Below are 26538 nucleotides of genomic sequence, written 5' to 3' on the forward strand. Positions count from 1 at the left end.
CAACGTGTTGACCTGGTACCTTGCATCAGGTTCCACACACTGAGCCCGCTCTGAGCAGAACCGTGGGGCAGGAACACAGTGCTGGCTTTGAATGCGTCTCCACTCCTATTGGAACCACCCTTCCCTCCTTCAGTAGCCCAGCCGCTATCCCAGGCCTTTGCTGCGTGAAGTGCATTTGTTTCCAAGTGCTGTGTGGTTACAGTGGAGGCCCAGGAGACAGTGTAATAGCACTGGAAAGCAGAGGTTTTCAAGCAAGGCATATACAACTCAGAGCAAATCCACAGGCAGATCTTACCTTCAAGCCTCCATTTACACCATGTAGCAGCAGTAACAATCACATAATCTACCTCCTAAACAATGCATGTAACATGCCTAGAACAGGGCCCAGCGTTATGAGCACAGGCACATATATACACACACATATATGTACCAGCAAGGAAAGAGCCTTACTTCTATTCTTCTTTAATACAAAATCAGTCTCAATCATTCATTAAACATTTACTGAGCACTCACTGAGGGCCAGACTGGGCTAAATATCAGGCTACAAGATGACTAAGATTTGGCCTCTGTCCTCAAGGAGTTTACAGCCCAGCACAGGGAACAGATGTGAGCACAACCTGGACTGTTCTCTGAGCAACAAAGCAAGTAGGTAGTGAGTGCTGGGAAGAGTAACATTAGGGAAGCCTGCACAGAGGATAGCGTGTTAGAATCAAATCTTTCAAATAATTTTTAATTTTTTAACTTTAGAAGTACACCGCTTCACTATTAAAAGATTCAAAACACATAAACAAAACAGAGAAAAACGAAGTAAAACCATTTGTGACTCCCAATGCCAAGAGGTAAACAACTTTTAGCATTTTTATATCCTTCCATAATTCTTATATACATATGGAAAATATATATGTATCCTTGGTGAGGATTATATGGTACATACTATTTTGTAATCTGATTTTTTTCACTTAAAAATATAGCCTGCACTGTCTTCCATATCAAGAAATATAAAAATAAGTACAACTTTTTAAGTGGCTGCATAGTATTCTACCATAAATGTATATGTAATTTTCTTTTTAACAAACCCCTTTAATGGTTTCCAAATGGGTTATGCTGGACACTCTCATTCAATGGGAACCAGAAGATTTTTTTTTTTAAGAGGGGGTGTGGCATGATGTGATTGTAAGGAAACAGTCAGGCAGCGAGGAAGATAGATCCCATCAAAAAGAATTCCAGGGCTTCCCTGGTGGTGCAGTGGCTGAGAGTCCGCCTGCCGATGCAGGGGACACGGGTTCGTGCCCCGGTCCGGGAAGATCCCACGTGCCACGGAGCAGCTGGGCCCGTGAGCCTTGGCCGCTGAGCCTGCGCGTCCGGAGCCTGTGCTCCGCAACGGGAGAGGCCACAGCAATGAGAGGCCTGCGTACTGCAAAAAAAAAAAAAGAAGAATTCCAAGGGCACCAATATTCTAGTTGGAGTTAAAGAGGGCCTGAATTAAGGCAGCAGTGGGCAGATGGGGAAGGGCCCAGCTGGGGGACTCATGGATTTGAACTTATAGGACTTGGGGGCTGACCATGGGACACTGAGTCCGGGGATCGGTTGTGTCTTGATGGGGCTTTATCTCCTCGCTGCTTATTAACCATGAGAGAGAACCCAAGAATTGTGTGTCTGGGGACATGTGGATATCATGAATTCCTTTTAGGACATGTTGAGGTTGAGGGGCATGTGAGACTCTGACATGGGGATGATCCGTTGTCAAACCCATAGCTCCAGATTATGTCCAGGTGGCGAAGTGGCTTTGGAAATATTCAGCAGGATGAAGACGACTGTCCAGGAGAGCTGTGTTAGGGTTCAGACTGAGAGGTGAGGACAGATTATGTGGGAGGAATAGGACAAGCTAAGAGGGACCAGCCACCGAATCAGAGATGTGAGCACAAGGCCACTGAGATGTGCGTGAGGAGAGGCCAGGCTGGGAAAGGCTCATCTCTGTGACAGTCTTTTGCTGCTGGAGGACTCAGAGAATCCCAAGGGATGTGTTAGCTCTTCTGTGGACATGCCCTTCCCCAGGGTGCAGCCACCCTGAATGACTTCATAATAAATGTTAGGACCACATCCAAGGCCAGCGGTGGGGGTCAGGCTTGGCTATTAGGATTGAACACTAAGATATCCTAGAGGAGAATCTCTCAAACTCTGCTAGAGCCCACTCATAAAAAATGGGGGAAAAGACGTTTATAGTCACACAAGTTTGAAAGCACAGAGGTAAGTGTTTAAAAGGAATTCTTCACTGCAGGACTTTTCAGAGGCTTTGATACTCATTAGAACTGTGCCTCTTCAAGAGAGCAATGTGGTGGATGGCATCTCCCAAACTTCTGTAACCACGGAATTCTTTCCACATAGAAAACCTACTAGTAACTTGGAGATCACTCGTATTCTGGGAGGCGTATAGGAAATACGGACCGAGAGAAACGCAGCAGGTACTATACACAACCCCAAGCTCAATTACTCACAATAACAAAACAAAGCAGCTAATTTACTTTGTCTGCAAAATAGGTCAAACACCAAAGGGCAAACACAATAAAGGCGAGGAGTCTTTTAGTGCCATATTTCATTAGTTCTGAGTCATATTGCTTTACATTTTACTCTCTGAAATCGAAAATCAGGATGTACCTCAGAGGTGGTGTCTAACAATCTCTGTCTGCCCTGTGCCAATCATGACAGAGTTCTCACTGCGTCAGCAACTTGGAAAAAAATTCCTGGAAAATTAGAAAGGCATTCTTGTAAATCAAATGTTTGTGGGGAGCGGGTCTGGGATGGTAACTAAGTGATCAGCCACATTCTTGACCTGGGAGTCAAAGCCAGGTAAAGGGTTCTGCACCAATGGCTTTGGATTATCTTACAGACTCTTTTAAGAAACAACAAGCCTCAATGTCTTCAAAGGAAGTTACTGATATATACACAAGCATGGGGATCAATGACAGTAAATGAAAAGGGATGCAGAAGAACTGGCCTTTGGATGTGAAGAAGTTTTAGAATACCACAATTACTTAGCTCCCTTATGTTTTTCCTTTTTTCTGTAGGCAAAAGAGTGATAGATTAAAAAAAAAAAAAAAAAAAAAACCTATGTCTAAGTACAAAGACTTTAAATGAGTATAAAATACATTCTAAGTGATAAGAATGCATCGTATCACAGTTTCATGGGCAGTGATTTTTCCTTCTTAGTGGTATATAAAATAATGGAGCATTTGAAGTCAGTTGTGACTTAGAATTAGTGAAATGGATAACTGGCTTTGAATAAATGTATTTTGGCCAATTCTTTCTAAAACTTTTTGCAATTTATTCCTAAATGGCTAAAATTCCCAAGGAAATTCAATTAACTAGCTTTAGAGTAAAATTTTTGAGAATAGCCTTTGGTTCCCTTATTCTTTAGGATTTCAAAATCATCACTCTCCTCTTCCTGGAAATCTCAAGCCAGCCACCTCCTAAAGTAACATCTCTGTAACAGGCTTCTGCCTCTAAGCTGTCCTGGACAACAAAGTTTTGCACTGGACCAATTCCCTGGAGAAAACCTAGCTTCCTCTAAGTTTTTGTTTTCCTCTGCAATTCTCTTTTTATGGTTGGAGCCAGTGGTAAGGCCATTCGGCCCCAGCTGATCTCAATTAAACCCTCTGTGTGAAGCAGGGGGTAGGGGTGACCCAGCACTGTCTCTCCCCTCTTCATTTCCTTTCTATAAAACCAGGGGATGAGATAAGACATTCTCCAAGTCCCTACAGCATTAACATTCTATGTTTTATGTTGACTTCTCAAAACAATCAAATGTATTCTTGATATTTAACTTGCATTTTATACAAAAAAAGCATATTATACTCACAATTAACCATTTTGCCTTAATAAGCAGATACAGCTCTTTACAATTCTCACAGCCTACTGCCAAATTTGGAAACACACTTCAAATTAACATTTTTCAGAAGGTTATTTAATGTATACCAGCGCCTCTCTGAATTATCTGACTTCTGTGTTTTAAAATTATATTTGTTCTCATCTTGAAAGTAACCAGAAGTGCTGGGTCTTAACAAGATAATCATTCCTAAGTTGAGATGGGCAGTTCTGATGAAGTTAACTATTTATATGATCTACAGTCACTAGCCCACAAGACTGTGAAGTCGAGCTCATGTCCATCTCATTCGCTGTGGTATCCCTAGCACAGAGCACGGTGCAATCATGTAATAAGTGCTCAACATCTTACTACTGGATGAAAAAATGAATGACTCAATGGCATTGAGAAACAGATAATGACAGGCAAAATGAATTGTTAAATGCCTAATGTGTGTGTAGTATAAACCACTACAAACAAGAACAGATAATTTAAGGAGACTAATCTTTCTTCTGAATTTTGTTCCCTCCAGGACATACTTCAGAAACATGGTAACAAAACATGCATTATTATTGACCCTAGGGAAACAGGTGATTGATATTGAAGTTTGTGGGATTATTTATCATATACATGCACAGGCATCTTCTCAATCACTAATTATAAACCAGACAGCTTCAATTATAGCAAAAGGAGACTCCTAAACTGAATATTTGAATTCTTTTTTAATTGTTGAAGATTCATTAGCCCCTTAAGAGAAATATTGAAAAGATGTTGGATGGAGGGCTGGACCCCTAAACCCCAGAATTAACATTCCCATTAAAAGAGGGTAAGAAGCTCCCCAAAATCTGATGGGAGGTGTCCTTTAGAGGCAGAAAATTTACTCCTGTAAAAGGAATAAGCTGAAGACCTTGAGGGTCTTATCTGACGAGGAGAGATGAGTTTTTGAGTGTGGCACTGGGAAAAGAGCCTCTATCCAGCCCCTGGAACTTGATCCAGAGAAGAGACCAGAAGTCTGGGAGACACTTGCCCCATCGTGTGCAGAGAGGAAGGAGCCAGAGCAAAGCTGCCCGAGCCTGTGGGGATGCCAAGGGCATCAGGAAAGCGCTGGGGCTGCCAGGCACCCAGCAAAAAGGAGGACATGGCAGTGTTTGTATCCCAGCACCTTTCTCTGGTTTGGGACTTTGAGTTCAAAACCCACTGGCATTTTTATTCAGGGACTTGTTTATTCCTGATTTTTGTATGTCTTGGAAAAGGAAAAAGGGCATGAAAATTCCTTAACATTGGAGATGTACATTCAGATTCTTACTATGCTCCCTGGCCAGTTTGCTGAAATCCCAGAATTTTTATAAAAATTATCTTGCTTACCAGAATTCATGAAATTCTTCCACTGAACGAATCTGCAGATTCTGTCAAAACAAGCTCCTTCTCATATGTCAGCAACTATGGGTCTTTCCATATATTGATGGAAAAAAAAATATATTGATGTGCAGAAAAGTAAGAGAAATTGAGGGGTAGCGAGCAGAGGAGAAGGTTATTCTGATCTTTTTCAACCCTGAAGAAACATTTGAATCGGGAATGCTGTATCTATCACAGCAACAGAAATGTGTACCTTAGATCTCTACTATTTTAATTCTCTGCATTATACCAGTATATTAACTATTTATAAGAACCATCCTATAGATTTTTTTGTCAAATTGGGTAATTTAATTGGTCATATGTAACTAAATACTACAGAGTTGAGTGATAAATTGTAACTTGATACTATTATTCAAGTCATTTCCATAGATCAGAGAATTATATATGAATATATGCATATTCAGGATCCTAAAAGCAGCAGCACAATTTTTAAAGTTATAAGGCTAGTTGGCGGGGTTGGAGAGAGGTAGAAATAAAGATTCATTTCATCCAACAATTCTAACTAACACTCATTCATCCTGAAAGAAAAATAAAAATGCAGCTACTCTATTGATCATTATTTCATAGGAGTTTGGAGTGTCTATCTTCACCAAGAGCTCCTGATTCTTTCATTGGAGGAAAGTTGGATAGGGGAAGAGATGCATGCAAAGGCATGATGACCTTCTTCTCCATACATGCAGCATCTTTCCACTCTCCCTTTCTCTTGTCTGATGTGTGGCCTGGACAAGTTGCAACCCATGCTGTGCTGAGGGCTGGAAGGAAAAGGTTTAACTGATAGTCTCAGACCAGGACTACATTCCTTTGTAAACTTATCTCTGTGTCTTCCCCCACAGGTCGGCTTAGAGGGGAGGAGATGTGCGGTATGAACAACTGGGGAAGAGGTGGAGCAGAGCACATGCTGAATGGAAACTAAGCATCCTTGTCTCTTTTGACCCTGGTCTCCATGGTAGGAGATGAGGTAAACTTCCAAACTCTCCCCTGAAAAAAAATGTGATGAACACCAACCCATCTGAGCTAGAATAAGTCAAACAGAAAGACTTTGCTAGTTCTGAGAGACCCAGGGTTTTCTACACATATCATCAAATACCTGCCCTGCAGAGCTTCAAATAAATGCATAACAGATAAATGGGTAAACATAAGGCCAATGTTATTTATCAAATTGGAGACAGGGAAATCAGGATACAGGTCAGAGGAAAAGTTGAGAAAATTCAGAGCTTAACTAAAACTCAATACAGAGAGATTTATTTCTCTGCTTCCAAAGAATCATAGCTAAACCCAGTAATATATTTTATGCACACATATAGAAAATGTATTTTAATTGAGTAAAGCTTTCTAAGTATGCAAATAAATTATGTCATTAAAATAAAACCCTCTGGGTGTTTACACCATGAGGAGAAGATTCCTAATCACTGATAAAAGAGTATTATTCCATGAGTCAGCAATAGCTATTCTGTGGGCAAAAAATAAATTAATTAAAGATAAATAAAACTCCCAACTGGCTGCATATATATATATATATATATATATATATATATATATGTAATTATATATTAAACTGTATTCTACATTATATAATTACATTATACAATTATATATACTTTTATATTATGTATATAATTATTATATATTATGTACACAATAAGCCTTTTAAAGGCCGGCCATGCCCAGAACAGCGTGGGAAATCACATGACATATGAATGTCACCCACTTACCTCTAGTCTATGTTTTTACACAGTCATATACTTCAGTATAGATTTGGGACACTGCCGTTTATTTCATATTTAATACTACTATTAAATGTTCCCATGACTGAAAAAAAGACATTTTACATTAAAAATTTTTTAAATTTTTCAGGCATTTTCAAAGCATCTGAATAAAGCAAGCAAAATGATGAAATACTTCAAAGAAGACAAACTATAGCTCCTATTTTTTAAAAAGATCAGGAGAGGAGCTCTACACAATGAAACAATTAATTTTTGGAGCAGCCTAATTCAAAAAAATGCAACTGCTGTAAAATGTGCAGCGATGTCTCTCTTCCATTTATTAAAAAGAAAGTCTTGTGAAATGAGAATTAGACTATTGAGCTATGAATGAAAAAAGGGGGTGGGAGGTGGAAGAGGATCTGAGTCTGCACCAACCACATGATCCAACATGACTCCGGATATTAGATGACTATGTGAGCCTAGAAATGATATGAATATATTGTTCTCACTTTTTTTAAATGGAGATTTTTTTTAATGCCACATATTTGAGCAGAAAAAAAAGCAAAATGAATGATGTTTTATATTTCTATATATACTTGGCTCTTAATAAAATATAAATGATTAAATTTACCTAAACTGTTATATTGCTCCGTTTTGATGAATTAAGTTTGATCATTTCTTGCAGCAAATAATTTATATGAAAACTTTTCTTGATATTTTAATCCAAACTCACATGGTATCTAATGAACTCCTATTGAACTTCCAACAGTAGATTATAATTTTAAAATTGTATCATGTTCAAAACACAGTGAGTCATCTTTGCCTGGAACACATAGCCAGAGTAGCTGTGTGCAACTCCAGCAGGTTATTAAAAACTCCACAGGACTTTTGGTTTCTGGTCCAGCATATAAGGAGCCTGGAAGGTGTCACTCCAAAATAAGTCAGAGCCGTGAGGTCACAAGGCAAACCGCTGCCTCAAAAACTGGAAAGACAGGAGGATGCAGAAAATCACAACTTATAGAGCAGAAACCTCCACAGGAACTAGTACCGGGTTAGAAAAACCTGAACAATAATTGAGAAATTGCTGGAGGTTCAGTGTAAACAACTCTGAGAGATAAAAACTCCAGGGGCGCTCGGTCAGGGGAGGGCCTACACTTTTGTGAGTTTTACCTCCAAAAGATGGACCAGGTTCTTACACTGTATCAGAGGCAAAATCCCTTGTGTTTCTGGCAGGGGGAGGGAAGACGGAACCACTTAGAAACATGTCACAGCATTCTGTTTTCCTTAAAAAGGACTGTCCTCAGGAGAAACTATTTAAAGAACCTAAAATACTGGGGTTTTATCAAAGCCTAACTGACTTACACTTGTGAAGTTTCGAGTCCAGAGGCACAGGTTCACTAAAAGACTAAAACCTAATCCCAGGGCTCTGGAACACATCCCTTCCCCTACACCTTACCTCCACGTCACTAAAGGCCTATTTGCCACATCTCCTCCCACCAGTACTCTGTCATCTACAGTCTTCAAAAAAATATTAGAAAATTGAATCCAATAATGTGTAAAAGGAATTATACACCATTTCCAAGTAGGAATTATCCCAGGCATACAAGGCTGATTCAACACACAAATATCAATTAATGTAATCTATCATATCAACAGGCTAAAAAAAGAAAAATTGGGCTTCCCTGGTGGCGCAGCAGTTGAGAATCTGCCTGCTAATGCAGGGGACACGGATTCGAGCCCTGGTCTGGGAGGATCCCACATGCTGCGGAGCAACTAGGCCCGTGAGCCACAACTACTGAGTCTGCGTGTCTGGAGCCTGTGCTCCGCAACAAGAGAGGCCACGATAGTGAGAGGCCCGCGCACCGCGATGAAGAGTGGCCCCCACTTGCCACAACTAGAGAAAGCCCTCGCACAGAAACGAAGACCCGACCCAGCAAAAATAAATTAATTAATTAATAAACTCCTACCCCCAACATCTTCTTTAAAAAAAAAAAAAGAAAGAAAAATCACATGATCATATCAGTAAACTCATAAAAAGCAATGGACAAAATCCAACACTTGTTCACGATAAAAACTCTCAATAAACTTAGAGGGGAACTTTCTCAGCTTGATAAAGAATATCTCAAAAAAACCTACAGCTCACATCATACTTAATTATGAGAAACTCAAATCTTTCCCACTAAGATCAGGAACAAGGCAAGGATGTCCCCTCCACCACTCCGTTTCAACACCATACTGGAAGTACGAGCTTAGTGCAATAAGACAAAAGGGGAAAATAAAAAATATACAGACTGGGAAGGAAGAAATAAAACTTTGTTCACAGATGACATGCTTGTCTATGTAGAAAATTAAAAAAATAATACTAGACAAAAAAACTCCTGGAACAAATAAGTGATCATAGTAAGGTTGCAGGATACAAGGTCAATACACAAAAGCCAACTGCTTTCATATGCACTGACAATGAACAAGTGGAATTTGAAATTTAAAACACAATACCATTTACATTATTAGCACACCCCAAACTGAAATACTTAGGTATAAATCTAATAATATAACAAAAATGTCCACGTTCATGGATAGGGAGACCCAATATGTCAAGATGTCAGTTCTTCCCAAACTGGCCTATAGGTTCAATGCTATCCCAACCAAAACCCCGGCAAATGATCTTGCAGATATTGACAAACTGATTCTAAAGCTTATACGAAAAGGCAAAAGATCCAGAATAGCCAACACAATGTTGAAGAATAAAGTTGTAGGACTGACACTGCTCAACTTCAAGACTCACTTCATTAAAGCTACAGTAATCAAGACAGTGTGGTACTGGCAAAAGAATAGACAAATAAATCAAGGAAACAGAATAGAGAGCCCAGAAATAGACCCACGTAAATATATTCAACTAAATATATTTATAGAAATAAAGAAAGAAAAGGTACCACAATGGAGCAAAGACGGTCTTTTACCAATGGCACTGGAACAGCTGGAGATCCACATGCAAAAAATAAAAAGAATCTAGACACAGACCTTACACTCTTCACACGAATTAAGTCAAAATGGATCACAGACCTAAATGTAAAATGCAAAACTATGAAACTACTAAAATAAAACAAAGGAGAAAATCTGGGTGACTTTGGATCTGGCAATGACTTTTTAGATGCAACGCCAAAGGCATTGTATCTAAAGAAATAATTGACAAGCTGGACTTCATAAAGTAAAAATATCTGCTCTGCAAAAGACTGTGTTAAAAGAATGAGAATAAAAGCCACAGACTGGGAAAAATCATTTGCAACAGACATATCTGAAAAAGGACTGTTATCCAAAATATACGAAGAACTTTTAATTCAATAATAAGAAAATCAACAACCCAATTTAAAAATGAGCAAAAGACCTGAACATACATTTCGCAAAAGAAGATACACAGATGGCAAGTAAGCATAAGAAAAAATGCTCAATATTATATATCATTGTAGAAATGCAACTTAAAACAACAAAGAGATACCACTACATATCTATTAGAATGACCAAAGTCCTGACAACACCAAATGCTGGTGAGGATACATGCAGTAAGAACTCTCATTCATTGGCGGTGGGAATGCAAAATGGTGCAGCCACTTTGCAAGACAGTGTGGCAGTTTCTTACAAAACTAAATATACTCTTACCATACAATCCAGCAATCACACTTCCTGGTATATAACCAAATGAGTTGAATAATTAGGTTCACACAAAAACATGCACATGAATGTTCATAGTTTTATACATAATTTTCAAAACTTGGAAGTAACAAAGAAGTCCTTCAGTAGGTGAATGGATAAATAAACTATGGTGTATTCAGACAATGGAATGTTATTCAGTACTAAAAGGAAATGAGCTGTTAAGCCGTGAAAAGACATGGACGAACCTTGAATACATATCAGTAAGTGAAAGAAGTCAACCTGTGCCAACAAACACATGAAAAAGATGTTGAACATCACTAATCATTAGAGAAATGAAAATCAAAACCACAATGAGGTATCACCTCACACCGGTCAGAATGGCCATCATCAAAAAATCTACAAGCAATAAATGCTGGAGAGGGTGTGGAGAAAAGGGAACCCTCTTGCACTGTTGGTGGGAATGTAAATTGATACAGCCACTATGGAGAACCGTATGGAGGTTCCTTAAAAAACTAAAAATAGAATTACCATATGACCCAGCAATCCCACTACTGGGCATATACCCTGAGAAAACCATAATTCAAAAAGATACACAATGTTCATTGCAGCACTATTTACAATAGCCAGGACATGGGAGCAATCTAAATGCCCATTGACAGATGAATGGATAAAGAAGATGTGGCACATATATACAATGGAATATTACTCAGCCATAAAGAGAAACGAAATTGAGTTATTTGTAATGAGGTGGATGGACCTAGAGTCTGTCATACAGAGTGAAGTAAGTCAGAAAGAGAAAAACAAATACGGTATGCTAACGCACATACTGGAATCTAAAAAAAGGTACTGATGAACCTAGTGGCAAGACAGGAATAAAGACGCAGATGTAGAGAATGGGCTGGAGGACACAGTGGGGGACGGAGAAACTGGGACAAAGTGAGAGAGTACTGACACAGTGTATTGACATATATACACTAGTGACACATAAGACATAGTGTATTGACATATATACACTACCAAATGTAAAATGGATGGCTAGTGGGAAGCAGCTGCATAGCACAGGGAGATCAGCTCGGTGCTTTGTGACCACCTAGAGGTGTGGGATAGGGAGGATAGAAGGGAGGCTCAAGAGGGAGGGGGTATGGGGATACACGTATACTTACAGCTGATTCACTTTGTTGTACAACAGAAACTAACACAACATTGTAAAGCCATTACACTCCAATAAAGATAGGAAAAGAAATTTTTTAATTAAAAAAAAAGAAGTCAATCTGAAAAGGCTAAACAATGTAAAACTATGGAGATAATACAAAGATCAGGAATTGGGGGAGAGGAAGGAGTAAACACAGAGGATTTTTAGATGAAATCCTAAAAACCTTCACTTTCGTTTTAGTGAAAATACTCTGTGTGATGCTACAACGGTGACTACATTTGTCAACATCCATAGAATGTACAACACCAAGAGAGAACCCTAAGGTAAACTATGGACTTTGGCTGATGGTGACATGTCCATGTCATCAAGTGTAACAAACGTACCACTTGGCACAGGATGATGTTAGTGAGGAGGGCTGTGTGTATGGCAGGAAGTGTGGGAAATCCCTGAACCTTCCATTCAGTTTTGCTGTGAACCTAAACCTGCTCTAAAACTAAAGTCTATTTTTTTATTTTGTTTTAATAAATGTTTTTCTTTTTTAAAAAATATCCACAGTGAGCATTTTACACTTCTTTCTCCTTCATTTTGACTTAATAAAGGCTTATTAAGCATGTGGTATTAATTTCCTAGGGCTGTCTTAACAAAGTTCCACAAATTGCATGAACAACAGAAATGTACTGTCTCTCAGTTTTAGGGGCTAGGGGTTTGATCCAAGATCAAAGTGTTATTAGAGTTGGTTCCTCCTGAGGGCGCTGTTCCATGCCTCCTTCCTAGTTTTTGGTGGTTTAGTGGCAACCTTTGGCATTCCTATTCTCTGATTTCATGTTCACATGGCATTTTCCCCGTGTACATATCTCTGTTTCCAAATGTCCCCATTTTATAAGGGCACCAATCACACTGATTGAGTGGCACCCACTACCTAACTTACCAGCAATACCCCTATTTCCAAACGTGGTCACACTTGAGGTGCTTATTGTTAGGACTTCAACATATGAATTTCAGGCAGACACAGTTCAGTTCATAACACGTCTATGTATGGAACACTGTGCCAGGCTCTGTTGGGAACCCAAACTATTATGAGGCCGCCTGCCCGTGAGAACATGACAAAACATATACAACCACAACAATTGCACAACTGATACCACAGGCAAGTAGCAGAATAAGGGCGAATCGAGAAGTACTAGTACTTCTGGCACGGCTTTAAAGGAGGGCGATAGAGACCACTTGCCGGTTGGCATGTACCCCTTATGGGTTGGAAGTTTATGGACAAGCTTCCTCGAAGCAGTAGGGATTAAGCAGGGGCACACCTGATATCAGTAAGTGGGAGCAAGTGAGAAAAGGACAGCCCTTGGTGTGCACTTCCTTCTCCTTCCCAGGGTCTGTGAGTAGCTGGACATCGAGCACAGCAGGGGGCTTACCTAAGGGAGCAGTGAGCAGGTGATAAAGCTAGAAAATCAGAGCTGAGGCCAAATTGCAAAGAACCGTGAATGATAAATGTGGGCTCTGGGTGAAGTGAGGCCTCCGAGGTTTTGGAAACAGGAAGTGAAGTAATGAAAGCAACATTGAGAAACGTTTTCCTGGCAGAGGGATGTAGACTTCATTGGAGAGGAAATTCATTCTTTCAACAAACATTTCTTGAGTCCTCTCTCTCTACATGAGAGGAACTAATATACAACAACTATTCTTCCTAAAGTCAAAGATCACGTACAAGTAAAATGCCCACTAAGGGAGAGAGGTTAAGACTGAGCTTTGCCTGAGATGTGAATAGTCTCGGGAAACTAGCTGGCTGGCCTGCTTTTATCTGTTTGTGTTTTTTATCTTGAGTGTCATGTGCTCGAGTTTTATTCATGAATAATCCTTGAAACTCCCTTCCATCTTTGCTCCTCAGTACTGCATGCCCTCACACTCAGTGGACCACAGAAACAATTCTGATACAACCAAAATTGTTCTCCAAAGAGGAACCAGGGTAGAAGAAATAGTTGCTCTGTAAGAATCATAACCGACCCCCAGTCATCAGAGACGCAGGCTCTCAAGGAGGAAAAACCAAACATAATTAAAATTGTATTGCTCAAATTTCCAATTACATAAATCAATGATATTTTCCTTAATACCATAAAGTATACTGTATATCACATGGATTTATAGGTTTTAGGATTGATTGAGCCAACTACCATCCGTGTTACATCAGCAGGTTCTGTATCTCTTGGTGTCAGCAAAACAAAAAAAAGACAGTTACTTTTACATTCAAGAAGAAATCACATTGTATTTTCAAAGCACATGTCATCTCAAAAAATTATGCTTAGGCAGGATTTTTCATATAAATAATTCTCTACTGGGCAATCTATCAGAGGCTGGTTTTTCTTTTCCCTCTTTTTTTAAAGTTGGCTTTGTGTGCTTTAAAAAAAATAAAAGGATAAACCTTAAAAGCTCATCTCTAATAGCAGGCTTGGTAAGAAAAAGCAGAGAACTTTTTTCTGAAAAATAATATTCTTTCTTAAACAAGTACAGTTTATCATCTCGGTTCTTGATTTAATAGATGGAAAATTTTTAACCCTTATCTTTTATTAATATGTATAACCTATGGTTATATATATGAATGTTGTGTTCGTAGATGGCTACAAACAATCTATTAGCTTATTCACCCTTTTATTTTCTTGAGATATTTTTAGTTTATTTCACGAAGCCAAAGAATTTTAAATTTGGATTATTAGAGACCTTCTGCCTTTGTTCCAGAGTTTAAATTAAAAATTAAAACTCATCGCTTTTCTTTTGTTTCAGTGTAGTTATCAAAGCAATATAAACAATGTTTCAGTGTAGTTATCAAAGCAATATAAGAATGTTACAGAAAAATTATAAAACAGAGAATACCTCCTATTGATTTCTACATTCTAATATGGCCAATGTGATTTTTTTAAATACCTCTTTCTGGTATTTCCCTATATGTAAATATTTCATTGTAATTACAGTAATTGTAACATTTGGCATCCCACGTTTTTAAAAGTTATGAGACGTTTCTAGTCAACAGTGATTCTTCCTAATACAAGCCTAGGTGCAGTCAAGTGGAGAGAATGGAAGCCTGGCTTTTGGGCAGAAAGCATGGTGGCTTTAGGGGGCACCTGCATCTCCCTGGGGAGAAATCTGCCTGCCTGCATCAAGAGGAGCACAAGGGGGAATCCCCCAAATTAACCCTGGAAAAGTAGCTTGGGACCAGATTTGGAGGGTGGGGATAGGGGGTGTAGGCCAGAGAGGGCCACTTGGCCTCCAGCCTGAGGACCCCCAGACTGCACTAGAGGGCCAGGAGCTTGTCCTGCTGGTACCGCTAACTCCACCTCCCACCCAGCTCATCCCGTTTTTGTATCTCTACCTTGGAATCCCAAAGGGCAGAGAAGGGAGGACAGGGCAGGGCCTGGGCCTCCAGTAGTGACTTCACCCTGACACCCGCCTGGTCTCCCACTGGCTTCCAGCTGCTGCGCCCGAGCAGCCCATGGACTGTCTCCTCATCACCGACCATTCTTTAAAAACAGAATCAACATTTAAAATTTGGAGATTCCACCGAAAAGTTTTGAATTTCCAGGTCCTTTTTAAAAACTGTGCCATCTGGCAACCTTGGGCCCTAATTTGCAGGTGGTAATATTTGGCTGGAGCAGAGCTGGGCTGCCCCCTGAAAACTGTTTTCCCTCAAGGGGGCTCACCTCCAACCTCACGTGTTACCAATACCAGAGATAACTGCCTTTTACTTTCATGTGCTGGCCAGTGATTTCCTCACAGCAGCTAAGAGAGAAAAGTACACAGGGAAGGTTTCCGGGGCTTTTGTTGTTGTTGTTGCTGTGTGTGTGTGTGTGTGTGTGTTTGCATATTAAACCTATAGGAGTATCTTCATTTTCTTGAAATATAGGCTCTCTTAGTCTATCTTTCATGTGTTCACTTTTCCTAGAGACATAGGTACAAGAAATATATCCACCTCTTAGCTACCATAGGAGAATCACCCGAAGTATCATGATAATATTTTTGTTTGTTGTTTCAAAGCTATATATTTTGTTGTACAAAAATTAAGATGTTGGTCAAAACCCGCATATTATAGAATATAACTAGGCTGGCGAGATTAGTTACCATACTAGTCCCTTATGCCAACCACCTGGTGAGTAGTAAAGAGGCACATCACCAATGCCCATTTTCAATGGCGTGTTACTAGGGTCCTAGGGCCTGACTTGCCCATGCATCTTCGAACTGTGTTTCTTGGAACCCTAAATATTCATCGGAGAAGCTTCCGTGTCATTCACCCCCTTCCTTCAGCCAGAGTACCCCACCATTACCTGCTCCAACCTTAGAAAGTTACCATAAGGCTGAAACCTTATACTAAGCTACTCCAATCTCCTCATTTTTTAAACAAAACTAAACCACAACAACAAAAAAACATGAGATTTTAGAGCTCTGAATTGACTTGCCTCAAATCATACACAACGAGAGTCAGAGTGAGACCTAAAACTCTCTGAAGTGTTGGTGAGTTTAAGGCAGATGCTCTCGAGTCTGAGGTTACAACAGGAACAGTTGGAAGTGAGGAGGTAATATTGCAATTCTGCACTGCATCAAGCCATGCAGTTTCACTGGTTAAATGCTTTTCTCCCTAGTGTTATGCTTGATTATGTGTGTGGAAGATCTCGAAGTTAAAACATATCGTTCATTTTTTTCTAGGAATATCATGGTTTGTTTTTTTTTTTAACATCTTTACTGGAGTATAATTGCTTTACAATGGTGTGTTAGTTTCTGCTTTATAACAAAGTGAATCAGCTATACATATACATATATCCCCATATCTCCTTCCTCTTGCGTCTCCCTCCCACCCTCCCAATCCCACGCCTCTAGGTGGTCACAAAGCACAGAGCTGATCTCCCTGTGCTATGTGGCTGCTTCCCACTAGCTATCTATTTTACATTTGGTAGTGAATACATGTCCATGCCACTCTCTCACTTCATCCCAGCTTACCGTTCCCCTTCCCTGTGTCCTCAAGTCCATTCTCTACATCTGCGTCTTTATTCCTGTCCTGCCCCTAGGTTCTTCAGAACCTTTTTTTTTTTTAGATTTCATATATATGTGTTAGCATACGGTATTTATTTTTCTCTTTCTGACTTACTTCACTCTGTATGTTATGGGTTTTTTTGATGCATTCACTCGTTCTGATTTTCACTCATCTCTGTATCTTAAATAATGCTCATTCCTTTCCAAATACGGCACTAGCCTTCCCTGTTCATAACATCTGGTGAGACTTATATGGGGAGGATGCCTTCTACTAAAAGTAGCATTCCATGGTCAATTAGGTAATAAAAAGTAATCTGGAATTTAACCAGCTAGTACCCTATGTATACCTATATAAATATAATATAGCTAAAAAGGAAAAATTAAAGGAAGGGAAAACCATTTTTAAGTTCTTGGAAAAATTATCAAATGTGAAAGCAATGGTAAAAAGAGACTTCATAATGCTTAAATGTGATTATTGTTGATCATCATGATGAGTGCTGTGCCAAATGTAATGCTAACTGACCAAGGTCAAACATGCAATTTAGTAATTCTGAACAGGCATATAGCTGTCTTTTTGAGTTGGCATAACAGCAATATTTCTCACAACTTTGAAATTAGTTCAAAGTCAATTGGATCATAAGGATTAACGATGTCCACTCTGGTGATCCGGAGCCCAAAACACTCATCGTGCGCTCCCAGACTTGCCTCACTCCCACGGCTTCTGGCGTGTCTAATGAAATTAAGATTCTTACATTACTGTAGCATTCTATTAAAATCCTTTCCGCCTTTTGCCTGATGGTCTATCAGATAAACAGACCATCCAACAAAACCATACTTTATTACCTAAATAAAGCACGTGACTCGGAATCTGTCCTCACCAACCTACCAGTTCTCAGCCATACGGCTAAATAAGCCCCAAACTGCCATCTCAACTACGAGGCAATTCCGTCGAACAGCTGATGCCCCTGCCCTAGTGAAGCAGCTGTTGAACTAAATTGATCAAATCCATGGTCCAGTGTGGCGTCACATGACTTCAGCTCTAGTGCTTATGGAGTAACTCGAAAGCTGAAAATAAAATTCTGTCCTTAATAAACCTGAGGGGTGGGGATGTCCCGTTATCCTTTACCTCAGTGTCCACAGCTATAAAGTGAACATTTTAATGACACCCAAATTCCTACGAATGATGCTAGTAATCTAAATAGATAGTACACGTCAGGCCCTGCTGACCTGCTGAAACATTTGTCACCCTGGTATGGCAGAAGAGGGCACCTTCCTTTCCCTCATCTTCTGTTCTCCCCTTTGCCTGCTGATGAGCAGAATGAGGCTGCATCCCCCAGCAGCTCTGCCTGGGCTGTGGGTGACACTGGTGAACACAAGGGCAGGTGCAGAACAGGAGCTAAGGGGGCTCCCTGATGGCTGTTAGTCCCCGACATGGACTCTGAGCTAGCAAATGCTTCTGAGGACCTTGAGGGATGGAGGAAATGGAGGGAGACAAAAAGCACAATTAAGAAGCAGGTGAAGGTCATTTTCAGTACCTTTCCAATCACCCCTGGGCCTTCTGGCAACATCTTGACATCCCCAGACACCCTCAGCTGTGCGCAGCCCTGGAATGAACATCCTAAGGGGCCTTGGACATTGCAGTCTCCTCCAGACCCCCCTCCCCGACTCCCATCCCTCCCCAGGGTCTCTTGGTCCCACCAAAACTCCTCAGATAATAGGGAATAACTTATAAACACCACTTCCCACTTTCTGCTTTGCGTTATGTCCTATGCTTGCTTTAGCTTAGCTCCTAGACTACAAGTCCCTTGAGGAGACAACCCCTCACTCCCTCATTGCCTCACACACATAAATACTTGTTGAACAAGTGAAAGAGTGGATGGTCTCATCTCCTGCCCCCAGAAGAGAAGGAAAAGAATGTGTGCTAACATCTGCTGAGTAGCTCCCATGTATCAGGCACTGGACGTACTCTATTATCTACACCACCACTGGGTTACTACCATTTCACAGATGATGGCATTGACCTTGACACTGAGGCCAGCGGCTCTGCACTCCGCGCTCCCTCTGTCTGAAAAGCTTTAATGACACGGCATCTCTAGGCTGCACCTTTCTTGTCATTCAGTCTCAACACAAAGGTTGCCTTCTCAGAAAAGCCTTTCCTGACCACCCCATCTAACTAGACCGCCCTCTGGTATCTATCCCATCACCCTGATTTGTTTATCACTTTTCATCCCATACGTGGCATTTGCCTTATCTGAAATTACTTTGTTCATTTATTTGTCTCCCCCAGCTAATTCCATGAGAGCAGGCACCTTATCCATCTTGTTCGCTGCTTTATTCCTAACGGGCGAGAGTCATGTCTAAACATAGCAGGCGTTTGGTAAAGGTTGATTAAATAAGAGAATTAGTGAGTGAGTGAATTAATGAGTGATGGAGGGAAGAAAGAAAGCAATAAGGTGACTCAGCTGGTAAGACCCAGGGCAGAATTTAAAACCAGCGCTGTTTGATTCCAAGCCTGTGTTCTTTCCTGCTAATCCTAAGAATCATTTGGACTGTTTGCTCACATACAGATTCCCAGGCACCTTCCCCAGAGATTCTAATTCAATAGGACCCAAACTCTGTAATTTTTTTTTTTTTTTTTAGATGTTGGGGGTAGGAGTTGATTAATTTATTTATTTTATTTTTGCTGTGTTGGGTCTTCGTTTCTGTGCGAGGGCTTTCTCTAGTTGCGGCGAGCGGGGGCCACTCTTCATCGCGGTGTGCGGGCCTCTCACTGTTGCGGCCTCTCTTTTTGCAGAGCACAGGCTCCAGACGCGCAGGCTCAGTAGTTGTGGCTCATGCGCCTAGCTGCTCCGCGGCATGTGGGATCCTCCCAGACCAGGGCTCGAACCCGTGTCCCCTGCATTAGCAGGCAGATTCCCAACAACCGCGCCACCAGGAAAGCCCCTGTATTTTATTAACATTAGTGACTCCTGTGTTCAGGCAAGAATATGGCACTAAATTACACCGTGTCTTGTTGTGCCACGTGGCAAAGGGATTTGTGAGCAGGACACCATTCCTCAAATGATGCCCTGTGCGCAGCCACCTGCAAGTAGGTCCATCCCTGAGAGAGTCAATCCTCTTTCTCTGCTCATCAGTGATTCCTTGAGTATTTATTGAATTCCTGCTGTGAGCCAGGCATTGGTCTGGGAGCTGAAACATATCAGTACATGGGGGAGACAAAGTCCCTGCCAATAAGTCGAGCTAAGCGCCAGGTGGAATGATGGGGCGTTTGTGATGCGGAAAAGGAGGGTCAGTGCTTAGGATAAAGTGGTCAGGGAAGGTCTCATGGGGAGGGGGGCAGATTTGACCCGAGGCCTGAAAGGTCAGAACAAGCCAGCCAGGCAAAGAGCAGGAGGGAATGTGGTCCAGGCAAAGAGAACAGCAAGCACAACAGCCCTGAGTGATGAAGAATTGGGCTTGTCCGAGGCAGAGAATGTGGCAGGTGGTTGAAGCACAGTGTGCAAAACAGAAGGAAATGAGATGAGCTCACTGTGATGGCCAGGGACCAGATCAGGGCACCTGGGAGGCCACCATAAGAAGTTTGTTTTTTTTGTTTGGTTTTTTTTTTTTGCACTACGCAGGCCTCTCACTGTTGTGGCCTCTCCCGTTGCGGAGCACAGTCTCCGGACGCGCAGGCTCAGCGGCCATGGCTCACGGGCCCAGCCGCTCCGCGGCATGTGGGATCTTCCCGGACTGGGGCACGAACCTGCGTCCCCTGCATCGGCAGGCGGACTCTCAACCACTGCGCCACCAGGGAAGCCCACCATAAGAAGTTTTGATTTCATTCAACATGCAATGAGGGGGCATTACAGGTTGCTATTGAATGACACTTACAATAGTCAGACTTATGTTTCAAAAGAGCTTTGGGGCTACAGTGTGAAGGAGAAACCACAAGTGGGAGGAGAGACACTGGAAGGTGGGAGATAGAGAGGAGGGCATTGCAGTAATCCAGACACAGAATGATAGGATGTATCAGCCAGCTCCTGACACTTAACAAACTGCCCCTCAAAACACAATCATGGGGCTTCCCATGGGGCTGGGTTCAGCTGGGTACTTCTTTTCTTGGTCTCGGCTGGGCTGTCATGTACCTATAGTCAACTGGAGTGGCCGGGCTGAGGAGGTGGTGAAGGACACCGAGCCACGTCTCTCTCACCATCCAGGCTTGTTCACATGATGGCAGTCGGAGACTCCAAGTCCCAAACAAAAGGAACTTTCAAATCACCGCTTACATCATGCTCGCTATCATCCCATGGCCAAAGTAAGTCACGTGGCCAAGCCCAGTGTCATCTTAGGAGGAAACTACTCAAGGCTTGATACAGGGAGGCATGAAAAAATCGGGGCCTATTTATGCAACCTCCCTTCTGTGTCCTGGACCCTGGTGGAAGAAGTGGAGATGGGAACGGGGAGCAGCGGAGCCAACAGGACCAGGTAATTGATTGGGGTACGGAATGAGGGCGAGGGAGGAACAACGGATAATTGCTAGATATGGGGCTTGAGCAACTCTGTAGAAGTTGATGACACTTGTTCACAAGTGGAAGATAGGGGAAGCAAAAATATCTATCTTTTCCCACCTCTGTCTCCATAACTGTGTAATTCACAGCAATAATTCTCAAAAGTTTTGGTTTCAGGACCTTTTAAAATTCTTAAAATTTATTGACGACCCCAAAGAGCTTTGGTCCATGTGGATTTTATCTACTGATTAACACATTGGAAATTGAAACTGATCATTTATAAAATATTTATTACTCTATTTTTCAAAAAACCGTAAATCCATTACATACTGCCCAAATTATATAACTTTATGAAAAACAACTATTTTCTAAAACCGAAAAGAGTGACAAGAATGACACTGTTTTGTAGTTTTGCAAATCTCATTAATATCTGGCTTAATAGAGCTCGGCTGAATTCTCATTTCTCCGCCTGCATTTAGTCTGTTGAGATATTTATTTCTGTTGATGCATATGAAGAAAATGCAGCCTGACACAGATGTGTAGTTGGAAAAGGGCAGAGTATTTTATAGGCTTTTCAGATAATTGTGGATAGTCTTCAACGCTACGCCAAAACACAACAGTGGTCATTTCTTAAAGGTTAGTTGTGATATGGAATCTGAAACTATATTGATGAACTTGATTGTATTAAAATCCATTCATCTATTCTGCACTTCAAATGGATCTTTTACTCATGCATTGATTATCTGAAAAAGATTGGTTCATTGATTTATGCACATCTTCCCATTGTTGGCTCTGTCATTACGTAATATCAAAAAACACAGGCACACGAAAAGGTGCTCAACATCACTAATCATCAGGGAAATGCAAGTCAAACCCACAACGAGATATCACCTCACACGTGTCAGAATGGCTGTCCTCAAAAAGAACACAAATAACAAATGCTGGCAAGGATGCGGAGAAAAGGGAACCTTCATGCACTGTTGGTGGGAATGTAAACTGGTGCAGTCACTGTGGAAAACAGTATGCAGGTTTTGCAAAAAAACTAAAAATAGAACTACCCTGTGACCCAGCAATTCCACTCCTGGGTATATGTCTGAAAAAAACAAAAACGCTAATTCAGAAAGATACCTGCACCCCCAATATTCATAGCAGCATTATTTACAATTGCCAAGATATGGAAGCAACCTAAGTGTCCATGCACAGATGAATGAATAGAGAAGACGTGGTATATATGTACAATGAAATACTACTCAGCCGTAAAAGAGAATGAAATTTTGCCGTTTGCAGCAACATGGATGGACTTGGAGGGCACTGTGCTATATGAAATAAGTCAGACAGAGAAAGATAAATCCTGTATGATATCACTTATATGTGGAATCTAAAAAATACAACAAACTATTGAATATAACAAAAAAGAAGCAGACTCACAGATATAGAGAACAAACTAGTGATTACCAGTGGGGAGAGGGAAGGGGAGAGGGGCAATATAAGGACAGGAGAGTAAGAGGTACAAACTATTAGATATAAAAGCAGCTCAAGGATATGTTGTACAACACAGGGTATATCGCCAATATTTTATAATAACTATAAATGGAGTATAACTTTTAAAAATTGTGACTCGCTATATTGTACATCTGTAACTTATATAATATTGTACAGCAACCTTACTTCAATAAATAAATCAGTACATATTTTTAAAAATTTCATTAATATCACCATGAACTTCACCAAAAACATCTGTAAGCACTGGGAAGCTGTCAGACTCATAGTGGCAGATACGAGTTTCCCAAAATCCTAATTTTCACTTGAAAGCTCAGATTTTATCATTGGCAACAAATACTGTCAGTTGTTTTCCTAGAAGTGACAGGCTCCCTTCATTCATTTTTAAAAGAAAATGTCTGCCAAATACCCAAGTTTGAATAACCAGTTTGCCTGTAGACATTTTCAAGTAAGAAACAGTGTTGCACGAAAAAAGTAGCTAGTTCAGCTCACAGCTCAATCACACAACTGCTTTTCCTCCAGACAACCACTGTAGCTCACTCTGTAACAGAAGTGTTTGATATGTGCTTCCTGCTTTGTCACACGTAATGTTAAAGAGATGTGGACTCAAGGGCCAAGCTTTAATAAAATTAATAATGTTTAATGCTGTATTAAGACATTCTTACACGAAATTGGGATTTCTCTGGTCTTCTGTTTTTGTTTTTAGTTTTTCGCAGTGAGTGTTTGGTGGTGAGGAATGCAATGAATACTAGCACAGTTTGGGGCCACTGCCTTGATTCATGCTTATGCGCCAACATTTTGTCCCATCATTGCTCTGGCACCATTACTGCAAATGTCATAACAGTGAAAAAAGCAAGTGACATCGAATGTTATTATGAAAATAGTTTTGATCTCCCCCTTAAATGGTCTCGGGGACCCCCAAGGGTCACACTTTGAAAACCAACCCATCCAGTGCAAATTTACACTGATGAAATGTATATATTTTGAGACACGAGTTCCTTGGCAGATGCAACCGGTAGCTCAGGAATTGCATTCCAGCCACACCAAGCTAATTGCGGTTTTCCAAACACAGGGCTTCTGTGGCCTCTGAGACGGAGGTTGGAATGTGAGTACGCACCCCCTTCCCAAGGGCTCCCCAACCAGGCCTCCCCCACTGCCTCCTTAAGCCTCTCAGTTCACCTGTCTGCTCTTCCAGGAAGCCATCTCCTGAGCCCCGCGAGGCCCAGCCCCCCCCCCCACATGCTGAAATGCCCTCCTCTCCCTTCTCCCACAGCCCCCTCTGGGTCTTTGGGGACTTCGTCCTCCAAGAGTGGTCCCCAGCACCTCTTGGGATCATGTTAGGAATGTAGAATCTTGGGTCCTAATCCAGACTGACTACCTTGGAATCCGCATTTTAACAAGATCTCAGATGAGCCCTATTCCCATTGCAATCTGCAAAGCGCTGCAAATCAGGGAATTGGCCAGCTTAATGGTATGACAATTGCTTATTTACATATCATTGTGTTAGAAGATAGGCAGTTTTTGTTGCTAAGTTCCTTACAGAGGGCCTGCTCCGTACTAGGTGTTTCACAGATGCTTGCTGGGTAGATGAAGCAGTAATGAGTATGATTTGTTCTTACATATTTAGGAATGATTTCTAAACCAGAACTCAAACAGTTATCCAGTAGAGGATTCATTTAATCTTCGTCAGCAGCAGAAACATTTAAACATATAGATAATAAATTAATTCACTTTAACATACTTATTTTTAAATGCTACTTATTTATATCAGTTACACCTGTTCCTTTATTGAAAACTCTGGTGTTACAGAGAAGTTAAAATATTCTGATACTTAGAAAACACATATGCTCTAGGAATAAAACCATCAAAAATATATTTTTTTTAATTAGGCCTTAAATGTTGACCAATGAATCTTTATGACAATTATTGACTTTGTAAAGCTCCCCCTAGATTAATGTGTAATAGAATCTGTGCATCTAAATGTTTTTCAGTCAATGTTTTCATTTGGGTTTTTTCCCCCCTTTTTCATCTTTTCAACAAACAGAAGCCGTGGTAAGAGCAGTTTGTCATTTTTAAGGCATGAGGATTAGGCTTTGACTAATTGGAAGATTTGCCCATTATTTACATGAAACTTGTCTGCAGTTTCATCATTCGTGTGGATCTAGAAAGGCAGTCGTCCAGCCCATCAATTTGGTTAGAAAAGAATAAATGAATAAGGAGACTGACAGTGTTCTCTCGTGGGAGGCTCTGTGTGGCTATATTGTTTCTCCAGTATTAATTACCCACGTAAAAATAATTCACGATCCTGCACTATTATCCGCCCTGCTCTCAGCTCCCCAGTCGGCCACCTCCCGGTCGGCCTCTCCCAGCACATTTACATCTCCAGATGTCAGCAAGTGCTGGGCACTGATGTGTTCACTGTCAACAACACACCGGGAAATCATGGCTCCAGGCAGCCAAGAGTGATTTTGGCTTTAGGCTGCCTCTGGAAGTGAGGTTAGCGCTCATCCACGCTGTAGGAAAGACTCATTTATAATCCTGGCACCCGTTCTTCGTTCTCCGGTTAGGGTTTGAAAAGACAGTGCCAGCACCTTGTGCGTGAGCTTTGAGATGAGGTGCGCAGGGAGGGAGGTGTCACTGGCAGGTGACTGAGGAGTTCAGACAAGCGAGGCCACAGAACTGATGAAAAGGGAGAGAGGCAGAGAGAGGAGGAGAGAGAGAGGAACTCAGCAGTCCACCCCAACTCGTCGCGTTCTACGGAAGGGCTCCACGCCATTAGCATTAAAGATTCGACCTGGCCTCCGGGGCACTGCGGAAGTGGTGGGGGGAGGAGTGAGTGCTCCTGACTGACCGGGAAGTGCAGGTCTGACTCTGGACCCACAGAACAGAGGGAGCAGAGATGCAGAAACACGCAGTAAAGGGCAGGGGAAATGGGGCTGGGAACTGTTCAGAGAGGTTCAAAGCCATAGGATTTCAGCCCAGGGACGTCAAGGGGCTTCTTCTTTCTGCCCATTCAGACAGCTCTGTGCAGTCTCAGTTACAATCGAGCTCTATGTTAGACCCAATTCACAAACCACTCGGGGTACTGTAACAAAATACCATAGAGCAGCTGGCTAAACAACACACATTTTCTTCTCACGGTTCTGGAGGCTGAGAGGTCCAAGGTCAAGGTGCAGGCAGATTCGGTTCCTGGTGAGAGCCCTCCTCCTGGGGCTTGCAGACAGCTGCCGTCTCGCTGTGTCCTCGTGTCAGAGAGAGATGGAGAGGGCACTGGTATCTCTCTTCTTCTTCTTCGAGAACACTGATCCCATCATGACCTCATCCAAACCTAATTATCCCCAAAGGCCCACGTCCAAATACCATCACATTGGAGGTTAGGGCTTCAACACACGAATTTCGAAGGGACACAAACATTCAGCCTGTAACACCCTGTTAAGAGTTTACCTACCATTAGATAATACACTAGAACAGGCCTTTCTTTTGTTTTTTACCCTTAAGCAAAGTCATCCTCTGATACCTCGCACAATCGTCCTCTTGCTAGACAGAGGTGGAACTTCATCCTCTAGATGCAGCCCAGTCTCGGGACTGCCTGCTGACCACTCGGACCCACACCCTATGCCTCGCCCATCAGGCAGCCTCGCTGCCCCTTCACACCAGGACGTCCAGCTCCCCTCCTGCTTCACCTGGCTACTCACGCCTCGGGACCCAGCTCAGGTAACGCCTCATTCTCCAGACGGACGTATGCCCCTT

Source organism: Monodon monoceros, unplaced genomic scaffold, assembly GCF_005190385.1.
Source record: "Monodon monoceros isolate NGI ecotype Baffin Bay Population unplaced genomic scaffold, NGI_Narwhal_1 Super_Scaffold_15, whole genome shotgun sequence".
NCBI lineage: Eukaryota > Metazoa > Chordata > Mammalia > Artiodactyla > Monodontidae > Monodon > Monodon monoceros.